Here is a 9,393-nt window from a genome sequence, read left to right on the forward strand (position 1 = left end):
AATCTGGATCACAATGAACCCAATGGGGCCTCCTTTCTCCCAAGGTGAAATGTACTTGGCAACCATTTCAAGGCTTCCAGAATCTGTTTTTAGAGGCTGTGCAGGAAACCATTACAATAGCAGGCCCAGGACTGCTATTCTTAGATAGACATGCTCACAAAGATTAGCCCTTGGCAGTGTTAGGGACTGGTGTCTCCCACAATTCATATGTTGAAACCCTAACCTCATGTGTGGCTAGATTTGGAGACAGAGCCTTTAAGGAAGTAACTAAGTTTAAATAAGATCACAAGGGTAGGACTGTAAGTGGATAGGACTGGTATCCTTATCAGAAGAGGAAGAGACTTCAGAGAGGTCTCTCCCTACCCTTACACATATCACTCAAAGGCCATGTCAGGATACAACAAGGCAGCTATCAGCCAGCCCTGTGCATACCTGTAATCCCAGAGACTCAGAAGGCTGAGTCAGGAGTATCTCAAATTCAAGGCCAGCCTTGATAACTTAGTGAGACTCTGCCTTAAAACAAAAAAATAAAAATAAAAAGGACTGAGTAGAATGCACCTGGGTTCAATGCCAATGACACACACACACACACACATACACACACAAAATCATAGCTTTGAGTACCACTATATGCTGAGTCCTGAGTCATGATAGTGAATCATCAAACCTAAGTATGGTCTTGGGGAACCCCAACACTGAGTCTTTTTTTTTCTTTTTAGCACCAGGGGTTAAACTTAGGGGCACTCAACCACTGAGCCACATCCCCAGCCCTATTTTGTATTTTATTTAGAGACAGGATCTCACTGAGTTGCTTAGCACCTCGATTTTGCCAAGGCTGGCTTTGAACTTGCGATCCTCCTGCCTTAGCCTCCTGAGTTGTTGGAATTAAGGCATGCACCACAGCACCCAGCAGTCTTTTCTATATAGTACCATGCAACTCATTTTCTTTCTTTTTTTTTTTTTGTTTCAGAATACTGTAATATTTTAATCTTTGGTATAAAGGTTAAAAGAGAAAACTTTCAAAAGCAATAGCTAAAATAATTTGTTAATTTTTTACAGTGCCTCAAGAATACATTGTTAAAGGATGGCTTCACTGTTGAATTCTTCAAATAGTTAGAGAATCATTACTACCAATATTTCTCAGACTCTTCCCAAAATCTGAAGGACAGAGAATGTTGTCAAACTCAATGAGGCCAACACAACCTTGACTTCAGAACCTGACCAGGACACTACAAGAAAGGAAAATTACAGGCCAACCTTCCTGATGAACATAGACACAAAAATCTTTAACAAATAGTAGCAAACCAAATTCAACAGTACATTAAAAGGATTTTCTCCATGATCGAGTGGGATTTGTCCTAGGGATGCAACATACACAATCCTATGAATGTGTTATACCCCATTAATAGAAGGAAGAACAAAAAAAATATATATGGTCATCTAAATAGATGCAGAAAAACCATTTGATAAAATTCATAATGTTGTGATAGACTCTTACCAAATGAAGTACAGAAGGAATGCACCTCAAAGAGTATATATGGCAAGTCTATAGCTAACATTAAACTCAACAGTAACAGAGTTGAGAGCTTTTCCTCTAACATCAGAAATAAGATCTACTCTTGGGCTGGGGATGTGGCTCAAGTGGTAGCATGCTTGCCTAGTATGCGCGGGGCGCTGGGTTTGATCCTCAACACCACATAAAAATAAAATAAACATATTGTGTCCACCTAAAACTAAAAAATAAATATTAAAAAAAGAAATAAGATCCACTCTTGCCACTTCTATTCTAAGAAATTTAAAAGGAAATTTTTAAAAATCCAAATTGGAAAAGAAGAGCTTAAATACTTCCTTTTGGCAGGCAAACTGATCTTTTTTTTTTTTTTTTTTAAAGAGAGAGAGTGAGAGAGAGAATTTTTTTGATATTTATTTTTAAGTTTTCAGCAGACACAGCATCTTTTGTTTTTTTTTGTATGTGGTGCTGAGGATCGAACCCAGGCCGCACGCATGCCAGGCGAGTGCGCTACCGCTTGAGCCACATCCCCAGCCCAAGTAAACTGATCTTGTGTATAAGAAACCTAAAGACTCCAGCAACAGACTCTTAGAACTAATAAACGATTCGAACTTTCACATTCAGTAAAGTTATAGGATATGAAATTGACATACAAAAGTCTACTAGTGTTTTTATGCTCTTAAGAAGTTTGTAAAAAAGAAACCAAGAAAACAATCCCATTTATAATACCTACCAGAAAAATAACACCTAGGTATAAATTTGACCAAGGGTGAGAAAACTGTACATTGGAAAGTAAAAAACATGGATGAAAAAAAGTTAAAGAAGACACAAATAAATGGAAATAAATGATACCATGTTTATGGATCAGAAGAGTTATTGTTAAAATGTCCATGCACCTAAAGCAAACTATGGATTCAATGTAATCTGTATTTAATTTCCAATGACTTGACTTTTCACAGAACTAGGAAAAAAAGAAACTCCCCAATTTGTATAGGATCAAAAAAAAAAATCCCTGAAGAGCCAAAATAATCTTGAGCAAAAAGAACAAAGTTGGAGGCATCACACTATCTGACTTCAAAATATACTACAAAACTGTGGTGATCAAAACAGCATGATAGTGGAACTAAAAAAGCATATAAACCAAAAGAATATAGTAAAAACCCAGAAATAAACCCACAGATTTACAGTCAATGGATTTTTGACATAACAGGGAAAGGAGAGTCTTCAGTTAACAACATTGGGAAAATAGATATCTGTCCACGTGCAGAACAAAATTAAATCCTCTCACTATATATAAAAATCAACTCTAAATGGATTAAAGATTTAACATATAAAATATCAAGCATTGAAACACAGGGCAGAATCATTGGTCTGGGCAATGCCTTTTTAAAATTTATTCTAATATGCTATACATGATGGCAGAAGGCAATTCATTTCATATTACACATATAGAGCACCAACTCATTTTCACAGCCCTTCCATGAATCACTTTATTGCCTGTATTGGTACCAGCTCCTTCAGGGCAGGGTCCTATCTTAGTCACCATTGTGTTCCCAGGGCATGACACTGTGTAGGCTCCCAGTAAATGCTTGCTTAGTCTTATAGTGTGTCAATGGGAAGCAGTCTATGTACCAATAAACACATAACCAGATTAGCTGGAATAATAGCAAGTATAACTTGTTTGCCAATTTAATTACAATTTTAAATTATAATTTTTAAATACAGTTTTTTTTTCTTTTGGTACTGGGGATTAAATCCAGGGTTGCTTAACCACAGAGCCACATTCTCAGCCCTTTTTATTTTTTATTTTGAGGCAGGGTCAAAAATTTGCTTAGGGCCCCACTAAATTGCTAAAGCTGGCCTTGAACTTGCAATCCTCCTGCCTCCGCCTGCCAAGTCACTGAGAGTACAGAAGTGCACCATCATACTCGGCTAAACATAGTTTTATATTTTTAAATATATCCAGTAACTCATGGCTAATAAGAATTATTTGGCAGCAGTTGGGGGTCTTTAAAATGATACACACTTAGCTGGGCATGGTGGTGCACACCTGCAATCTCAGTGACTGGGGAGGCTGATGTAGGAGGATCACTAATTCAAGATAAGCCTCAGCAGCAATTTAGCAAGGCCTTAAGCAATTCACTGATACCTTGTCTCAAATTTAAAAAGTAAAAAGGGCTAGGGAGGATGTGGCTCATTGGTAAAATCACTCTGGGTTCAATCCCCTGTATTAAAAAAAAAGATACACTTTTTTGATTAGCAAAATTTAGGACATACTGTAGTCCCCCCTTATTCACGGTTTCACTTTTCTAAAAATTTATTTATTTATTTATTTATTTATTTATTTATTAAATTTTAATTAGGTATATATGACAGCAGAATGCATTTTGATTCATCATACATAATTGCAGCACAACTTTTCATTTCTCTGATTGTACACGATGTATTTTCGCACCATTTGTGCAGTCATACATGTACCTAGGGTAATAATGTCCATCATATTCCACCATCTTTTTTGTCCCCATACCCCCTCTCCTCCCTCCCCCTTGCCCAATCAAAGTTCTTCCATTTTCCCCATGCCCTCCCTTACACTTAGGGATCAGCATCCACTCATCAGAGAGGACATTTGGCCTTGGTTTTTAGGGATTGGCTTACTTTGCTTAGCATGATATTCTCCAGCTCCATCCATTTATCTGTAAATGCCATAATTTTATTCTTTTTTAAATGCTGAGTAACATTCCATTGTGTATATATATCACAGGTTTTTTATCCATTCATCTATTGAAGGGCATCTAAACTGCTTCCATGGTTTAGCTATTGTGAATTGAGCTGTTATAAACATTGATATGGCTGCATTGCTATAGTATATTGATTTTAAGTCCTTTGGATATAGATCGAGGAGTGAGATTATTGGGTCAAATGACATGTAGACCAATGGTACAGAACAGAAGACACAGAAACAAATCCACATAAATACGGTTATCTCATACTAGACAAAGGCGCTGAAAACATGCATTGGAGAAAAGATAGCCTCTTCAACAAATGGTGCTGGGAGAACTGGAAATCCATATGCAGCAAAATGAAACTAACTCCCTATCTCTCACCATGCACAAAACTCAATTCAAAGTGGATCAAGGACCTAGGAATTATACCAGAGACCCTGTGCCTAATAGAGGAAAAAGTAGGCCCTAATCTCCATCACTTCGGATTAGGCCTCAATTTCCTTAACAAGACTCCTAAAGCACAAGAAATAAAATCAAGAATTAATAAATGGGATCGATTCAAACTAAAATGTTTATTCTCAGCAAAAGAAACAATCAATGAGGTAAAGAGAGAGCCTACATTTTGGGAGCAAATTTTTGCCACACACATGTCAGATAGAGCACTAATCTTCAGGATATATAAAGAAATGAAAAAAAACTTAACACCAAAAAAACCCAAACAACCCAATCAATGAGTGGGCCAAGGAGCTGAACAGACACTTCTCAGAAGAAGATATTCAATCAATCAACAAATATATGAAAAAATGTTCAACATCTCTAGCAATTAGAGAAATGCAAATCAAAACTACTCTAAGATTTCATCTCATCCCAGTCAGAATGGCAGCTATTAAGAATACAAACAACAGTAAGTGTTGGCAAGGATGTGGGGGAAAAGGCACACTCATACTTTCTTGGTGGGACTGCAAATTGGTGCAGCCATTCTGAAAAGCAGTTTCACTTTTTGTGGTTTAATTTACCCATGATCAACCATGGTCTGAAAATATTAAGTGGAAAATTCCAACAATAAATAATTCATAAGTTTTAAACAACTATTATATATTGAATTGCTTTATTATTCATCTCTTATTAGCTTAATTCATAAGTTAAACTTTATCATAAGTACATACATATAGGAGAAAGAACATAGTATCTACAGAATTCTTTTTTTTTAAAGAAAGAGAGAGAGAGAGAGAAATTTTTTAAATATTTATTTTTTAGTTTTCGGCGGACACAACATCTTTGTTTGTATGTGGTGCTGAGGATTGAACCCGGGCCGCACGCATGCCAGGTGAGCGCGCTACCGCTTGAGCCACATCCCCAGCCCCAGAATTCTTACTATTGAGGTTTTAGTCATCCAATGGGGATCTTGGAACATATCCTCCTCAATACAGGGGACTACTGTAAAATTAATGGCTGTTCACAAACTTTAATGAGAAGATTCTTCCACTGAAGAAAGCCAAATATATCCCCCATATTTTATGACACTCATGGACTGGAAACTTGAATTTATAAAGTTTTATTGAACAACTTTAACCAGTAGTGTTTGCACTAGTTATCTATTGCTATGCCACAAATGATTCCCCAAACTCAGCAATTGAAGACCTCTGGCACATTTTCTGAGAGCCAGAAGTGTCTTATCTAGTTGTTTCTGGTGCTAATTCTCAGGAGGTTGGCAGTCAGGATGTGGTTGGGACTGTGGACTCATCTGAAGACTTATTTGGGAAGGAGGGTCTGCCAACATGATTGTTGGCAGGAAGCTTGGGTTCTTTACCACCTGGGCCCATCCACAGCTGACTGATGTGTCCTGACAAAACTGCATCTGGCTTCCCCCAGGGTAAGTGATCTGAGAATGAGAAAGAAAGAAACAACAATGCTTTTATCAAGTAGTGTTGTTAGTTTTCACACTGTCTCTTCATGAAATTCTAATTGTTAGAATTGACTTACTAAGGGGCTGAAGCTGTGGCTCAGCGGTACAGTACTTAGAGTGCTTAAAGCGCCTTGCATGTGTGAGACACTGGGTTCCATCCTCAGCACCACATAAAAAAATAAATAAATCTATTGTGTCCATCTACAACTAAAAATATTTAAATAAATAAATATTTAAATATTTAAATAAATAAATATTTAAATATTTAAATAAAAATTATTTAAATAAAAAAAAATATATATATATATAATTGAGTTACTAAGTCTAGATAACTCTCAAGGGGAGGGAAATGAAGCATCGTCTTATGAATGAAGAATTCTGTAGTTTGCCCCTGGAAGGTCCCCCAAATTTTCATGTGTTAAAGGCTCTATCCTTAGCTTGGTGCTTTTGGAAGGTGGCAGAAACTTTAAAGGGGGTGGGATGGGTAGGTCCTAATCCAGACACCAAGGCACACATCTATAATCCCAGCAACTCAGGAGGCTGAGGAAGGAGAATCACAAATTCAATGCCAGCATCAGCAACTTTGTGATACCCTCAGCAACTTAGTGAGACCCTGTCCCATATAAAAAATGAAAAAGGCTGGGGAATGTAGCTCAGTGACAGAGCATCTCTGGGTTCAACCCCCAGTACCAAAAAAGGGGTGTCTAATGGGAGGTCTTCTGATCATTGGGGGCATGCCCTTGAAGGAGAGTGGGACCATGCACCTTCTTGCTCTTTTTTGTCCATCTGTCTCTGTCTCTGTCTCTCTCTCTCTTTTGTCCCAACCATGAGGTGAATGGTTTTATGATTTTGCCACACACTGCTGCCATGACATGCTGTCACAGGCCCAAAAAAGAACAGAACACATCAGTCATAGACTAAAATCTCCAAACTGTGAGCCAAAATAAACCTTTTCAGTTTAAGGGCAAAGTACCTCAGCTATTTGTTATAGTAATGGAAAGCTGACTAACATAAAGGAATATCAAAGAATTTGCAGATGTATTATAAAAACATCACACTGGGGCTGCAGTTGTAGCTCAGTGGTAGAGCACTTGCCTAGCATGTGTGAGGCACTGGATTCGATTCTCAGCACCACATATAAATAAGTAAAATAAAGGTCCATTGACAACTAAAAAAATATTTTAAAAAAATCACACTAAGGCTGGGCATGGTGGCATATACCTGTAATCCCAGTAGCTCGGGAGGCTGAGACAAGAGGATTGAGAGTTCAAAGCCAGCCTCAGCAACAGTGAGGCTCTAAGCAACTCAGTGAGACCCTGTCTGTAAATAAAATTTAAAAAAGGGGCTGGGGATGTGGCTCAGTGGTCTAGTGCCCCTGAGTTCAGTCCCCAGTACCAAAACAAAACAAAACAAACATACTAATATATTACAGGTTAACTTTCATAATTTCTTAATGAAAGATGATAGGGAAATGAATGTTTTTTTTTTTTTTCAGTGCTGGGATGGAACCCAGGGCCTTGCACATGCTAGGTAAGTGCTTTACCAGTATGCTACACCATCCCTACCAGCTCCCTAGTATGATTTCTACCTAAGGCATAGGCAATTCAAATTGGACCTCTGCTCTAAGTCCTAAACCTCAGAACACATGCTTTGGAGTACCTTCCTCAAAATGGTCTAAAATCCCTTTTGGTAACTGACTGGTTGGAGTGGTTGGAGCCACAAGTGCCACATGAGTAAGATGCCCTGAATCTGAACTGGGACCCATTTGTCCCTGAGCCCCATTTCTTCTTGTTGGAGGTGGTCTTGCCCTTTACCCTATGTGTAGGTCAGATGGAAGCCTTAGGAACTCTGTTATTTATACTTAGGTTTTCTAAAGCTCCATGGCCAGTAGTGGGAAAGTGACTTGGCAAGTAGATCACTCCTGCTGGCTGGTGTGGCATTTCTTTCACTAGATCCCATGAGATTGGGCCTCAGAGTGGTACTGACATGCTGATTTTGGGTGGCTCTTATTTAAGTCATCTACAAGACAATTTCAGAACTCTAGGCTATCAATAATCACTGTGAACCCTGGAGCTTGAGTTGCATGTGGAGGCCCATGCATCAGCTCTCACTCATCAGTATTCCAATTGAGGTGCCATCTCCAGTGTAGAGCATCCAAAAGTGTTAGGGGTAGTGGCAGATGCCTTTTTTTTTCCTGTGTGTGTCTGTGCCACTGTTATCCAGGGCAGTCATTCCCTCCAGAGGTTCTACATATGGTATCAGGCATCCTTTGGGTCATAACTATGTTCTCCCAACAACTTTCAAGACTATTGCTCCATAACTCCTTAGAACCAATGTCCTCTCTCAGCTCCCATCAGTGTAATGATTCCCCAGGTCAGGCTAAAGCCATGTCAGACGAGAAATGTATATTCTTTGTACAAAGTGGCTCCTTGCCAATCCTCCCCACTGGAGGTGCTGTGTGTAAAGCAGTTGAACAGTCAACCTTGAAAGACATTTCATTTTAGGAATGCAGTGATTACTGTTTAAAGAGTTTAAAAGAAGACAGAAGATGTGCTGTTAAACGTTTTTGCTATAAAATTTCAGATGGTAAATTTACAACAACCAGAGAATTAAGTACTGTTCATATTTTTTGGCATACTCCAAAGCTTCTGTGGTCTTTATTAACGAAGCACAGTAACACAATATGAGTCACTGGTGGCCATTTTCCATGGCAACCCGATGGATGATGAGTCATGCATAATAATGTAATCAGCAGTAAGTAATTTAAGGAGGCTGTGGATGTAGCTCCATGGTAAAGTACTTGTCTAGCATGTGCAAGGCCCTGGGTTCAATTCCCAGTACCTCAAAAAAAGTAAAAATAATTTGAATAAATGGTACTCAAACCTGCAGAGGCAAGAAGATCTACATGTCTACAATACAAACATTCTGAGAAGCAACAGTGTTCCTACCTTTTTGTGATAGGAGATATGAAGTTAGCCAGAAATAGCGTATTTGACAATAAAGAACATAAATAAAGTACATGGAGCTGATCTTAGTGGCTCACACCAGCTACTTGGAGGCTGAGGCAGTAGGTTCACATATTTGAGGCCAGCCTGGGCAACTCAGAGAGACCCTGTCTCAAAATAAAACAAAACATAATAAAATAAAAAGTTCTGGTGATAGAGCTCAGTGGTAGAGCATTTGCCTAGTATGTGTTAGGCCCTGGGTTCCCTGTACCACACACACATACACACACAAAAAAAAGAAGAAGGAGG

The sequence above is a fragment of the Marmota marmota genome, unplaced genomic scaffold, assembly GCF_001458135.2.
Source record: "Marmota marmota marmota unplaced genomic scaffold, marMar, whole genome shotgun sequence".
In the NCBI taxonomy this organism is placed as follows: Eukaryota; Metazoa; Chordata; class Mammalia; order Rodentia; family Sciuridae; genus Marmota; species Marmota marmota.